General features: G+C 38.8%; 1 long non-coding RNA gene across 1 annotated transcript; it reads right to left on the reverse strand.

The window, feature by feature from the left end:
* Window positions 1-481: 481 nt before the first annotated feature.
* Window positions 482-4,115, reverse strand: LOC118416588. Its single transcript, XR_004831223.1, has 3 exons — window positions 3,905-4,115; window positions 3,119-3,319; window positions 482-817 (listed from the first exon to the last, which is right to left on the reverse strand). It is a non-coding gene; the product is annotated as an uncharacterized LOC118416588 (long non-coding RNA).
* Between the last annotated feature and the right edge of the window lie 736 nt (window positions 4,116-4,851).

Here is a 4,851-nt window from a genome sequence, read left to right on the forward strand (position 1 = left end):
CTCTGACTTTCGTGATCGGGTCAAAGATTTAAGAGAAACTAATAATGTAGTATGTCGTAATTTACTAATAGGTACGTACTTTGATACACTTACGACATTAAACGAGTGAAGCAGTGAAGATATAGCTGACCGCTCGAAAGCATTTTATTGAGTTTGTGACTTTCAACAACATGTCGTGATCCTTAGAAACGTATCAATATATAGGTGTATTTCACTACAGATAACGCATTACTGCATGCCTGATACAACACAACTACGTTAAATAAACACATGTATGCAGAAAGAGACATCAATGATACACCTTTATTGATAAAAAGTAAATCTATTTCCATGAAAATATCATAGGAACGTCAGCGCATCATGTTTCACTTTACATCTCAGATTAAACAAGTCAAAATTCTTAGGTTTTGATTCTTGCATTGAACAATTACAATTTGAACATCTGTTTGCTTTCCAGGCCGAATTTGACGGCAGGATATGTTTCTGAAAATATCAACGTATCGGTTAATTCAAACAAAGAAATGGTGATAATGTTATACTTGCTTCAGAAGACAGTTATAAATTCAGTCAAATAATATCTGTCACAAAGCTGACATTGGGGATATGGTATACAACATTGGGCATTTAGTTCAGTCACCACTGCAAGTAACCTCTACATTATCTTCCAAGCACAGATCAAGCCAAGACGTGCAAATTTTGGAGAACGATGAGTTGCGCAACGCTGTTAGGTACTGACGTCTGATACTATTTTTGGCATCTGAGCTGGCGCAGTTGCCGGGGAAGGATCCATCGACGTCGTTATCACTTGAAGTTTGAGCTGAAACAGCGAAAAACAATCAATGAGGTACTACTTGATCAATGATTTATACGTCTAGTTACGTGTAAGTATTTGGAAAGCAAACTATATGTATATTCATCACCCAAAACACGGATAAAAGGATTCAAACCACTTTGAAGTAACCTTAGTAGTATCGGTATGAAAACAACTTACATGGGGGAAATAACAAAGGACCTGTCAACTAATTCTGATGCAAGCAATCCACAGGCCCACGAAATGCCGTGGTGACTTACATTGCAACAATGCCATTGTTTCATGGTCAAATTTATCTCCATATCATCTGTACACCAAGCATGCACAGCAACGAGTCACTTACCTAACCTGGAACATTTCGCAACAAAGGCCGTAAAAAGGAACTACGTTAAAAGACTTTCATTTCTGAATTGCCGCTGCAGCTGAACAGCATTTAGTGCATTGCGAGTCACTATCCGTTTCACCGAACCAAAATGGTAGATTCTAGCATATGCGTGGATAAGCTATTTTCTAAACCAGAAATTTGACAAGCGTTCAGTCATTACTCTCCAAGAAGAGGTTAGGCTCCGGCTGTTTTTTTACGTTTTTTAGTCGTTTTTATCGGGCTTTCTCATTTGTATTTTATCTTGCTGTGTCAAAACCTAACAGAAAAAAACGACTAAAAAAAACGTTAAAAAACAGCCGGAGCCTAACCTCTGCTTGGAGAGTATTCAGTCATATCTATTCGACATAAAATACAGTCTGAGTAGTTCTCGTGGTGTTTGGAAACGGATGTGTGTCTGATACTGTCCACAGCGTTTAACATAGTACAATAACATTGGGTGACCTAAACCTCTCATGAGATATCAAAAACCTCAAAGGAGTCAACTTGAATTGATACTAAGACAAAGTCAACATTTTGCAATATGTGAACAAAGGCCGCAAAAAGGAACTACCGTACGTCAACGAACAAAACATGTTTCAGACATGATTCATGTGTACATATTTACTAATCCGTGTGGCACTATTGCATTCGCGTGAGTTGTGCCAGACATTTTATAAAACAACTAGAGTTCGGGGACCTCATACCTCCATGAAATATTTATTGCTTTTTTGTGGATGGTATGTATGTTTATAGTCGGTTGTATTTGAGAGTAATGGTTATATAATATAAATGTTATGGGAAAGTAGTGGTGTATTTATTTAATGACACAGAGGATGTCCATCTGAGTGGTAATTATCAAAATATGACACTTAATTGTGTAATGTGCGTTTAAGAGGTCGACGGCATATGGTAGCATGGTGTTCCTTAAGCTTGATGTTTGGCATTTAAAATGTCTAAGGTTGTCAGCATTATTGAGGTTCGACTATGTGCCTCAGAGCTGTGTGGTGGGAGGAAGTTGGGAAACTCAGAAAGAAGAAGGGATGTGGCCAACTTTAGTCAGATGGTGATTTGATTTTCCACCAATATGTCATAACATCAGCTGTTCACACGGTACAAAAACGAGATGCACACTTTCCTCTGACAGCCCTACACCAACTGTAAGATGAATACTTGGCGCCAACCCCGTCTGCTAAAAAACAAGTACCATTGGCTACGAAAGAGACAACTAACAACTGTCCACATCTGTATCGCCCATAAAACTTCTGACACCCAACCTAGATGAGAGGACCTAATGGCATTTTAATCACCATGTCACTCAAATCAGCAGTACAGTATGTGAGACATCCATACCTGTTAAGCATTATCGTTAAATGTACCTCAACTTCTTACAATTATACTTACGCTTCACATCTCCATGATATCCTAAGCAGACATAAATAAAACTAATTATCATATTAAAAAAACTCGGGGTTCCCCCAAACAGCTGTCACCTCACCATCTGCTTGGAGCTAAGCCCATTAACAAACACATAAAGCACGATGCCTGTACCAATATATCTCAAATATAGGGGTGATTTCTGATATTATTATATCAATTATAACGACAGATATGGCTCCCAAAATCTCATCGATTCGAGCTTTCATCACACCCCACCAACACAACAAGTATGAAACCAATCCATCCAGCCGTTCTTGAGTAATCATCTACACAGACAGAGACACATAACAGAAAATATAACCTCCATTCCATGACATTTCATGGAGGTAAAAACACATAATGTATGCATGCATTAATTTGAGTCTTAATTTGAGAAACTATCCAGAGGAGGGTGAAATGATGATTACTAAACAAAACACACAACAAAAGTCTGATACTTACTCTCTAAAATGTCTGACTGAATGTATGTTTTTAGAAATAAAAGCAAAGACAATAACATAGCTTACCAGAACATGGTACTGTCGCTGAAGGAAGCCACGATCCATGAGCACCACACACGTACAGCTGATTTATTTTCCCCTCTAGCCCTCTTGGTAGAGTCCATCCTTGCTGACAGAAGGTTTTACACACACGGCCAAGCCGCGTGATCCAGCCGTTACAAGCCACGGCCCCATGAGCCGGGGGTTCCAATGGGGGACACGGACTGGCTGGAAATACAAAATCAATTTCAATCTTCACCAAAAAGCAGTTACTCTAGCAATTGGATATGATTTTGGAAACGGTCGGACGTTTCAAACAACATCCATTGTTTTTCGTACGTCTGACCGTTTCCAAAATCATATCCAGTTGCTTGAGTAACTGCTTTTTGCGTATTCTATTACCTGTATGTCTAATCTTCATCGGCAATTTTCAATCTTGATGTACATAGATCTTCAATTCTGATATTCCTAAAATAATCAGTGTATGTTGATACAATGAATAACACACACAAAATAACGACGTTGAACAGACCGATATGGTCATCTATAATAAAGAAAGACTTTGAAAATGTACAATGTTGCATTTTCTGAGGCAGGATATCGAAAGCAGGATGAATAGTTGATACAAAGATATTAGAAAACGGGCCGAAGATATTGAAATAGAAAACGCCGCCTTTCTTTTTTCAAACGTTTTTTATGTAACGTTAATGTACATGTATTAAATTTTTCATGAAATCCTATTTGTCACAATTTAGAGGAAGTCCTACATTTTGCTGTTTGTGTGGAAGAATCGGAATGCTGAACAAAACTTACGATATACTCTCACGGTGAACTCGCAAGTTGATCTCAGACCGTTGAAAGGCTTGGTGGCGGTGTACTGGACAACGTACTGGCCCCACGGAAAGGTCTCTACGCAGTCCGGATAGTTCGATGTTACATGGAGTGTCTCGTTCCTGAAGTCAGTGAAAACTGGGGGTGCCCATCTCACTGTTTCAAGGTTGTCCTCTGCTGGTACATCCACGTCATCAGGACAATCTTCAACTTGAGGTGGTGATATGTCTGTATAGATACAAACCAGATAGTTTTGATATGGAAAAACGAGAGGAATATCTACAAATAATAGCAGAAGTAGTGCTCTTAAATCATCAATATTTTCACAAACTACATGATTTGTATGTAGGAAATTTTAAAGATGGTGAAAAGCAATCGGCTGAAGATTTGAAAGTTCCCTGTATTGGCAGGTGTAAACATCTATCTGCAATCTTTTATACAGCCATATGCCTCGGAAATGACATATATCAAATACCTATCATGTTATACCGTTCATTCGTAAAAAAATTTGTTGTTTCTCAAAACCCTTGTGCTGCTGATATTTGTTTGCAAATTCAACCCGCCTTAAACTGATTTGCAAATTCTGCAGATTCTGCAAAATTACTTCCCCATTCGAAGTGCTTTGCTACATTTAGGTGAGAAATACCCCAAACCCATATTAATACAGGGCCCCATACAGGCATCATTCGAAAATCGACGATTATCTTGGGTAGTATATGACTAGGGGTAGTAAGCCGTACCTGTTTCGCATATTTCTCCCGCCCATCCTTCCGTACAGGCGCAGTAATGCTGCTCGACACTGTTTATGCATGTTCCCCCATGTTGACATGGATTGCTTTGGCACGTGTTGCCGACTGTGTTGAATATGAAATACGTATGTGTGATACAATAGTCTGATATTAAAAATTCTCAGCATCGCGCAAGATCTA

The sequence above is a fragment of the Branchiostoma floridae genome, chromosome 5, assembly GCF_000003815.2.
Source record: "Branchiostoma floridae strain S238N-H82 chromosome 5, Bfl_VNyyK, whole genome shotgun sequence".
Classification (NCBI taxonomy): domain Eukaryota; kingdom Metazoa; phylum Chordata; class Leptocardii; order Amphioxiformes; family Branchiostomatidae; genus Branchiostoma; species Branchiostoma floridae.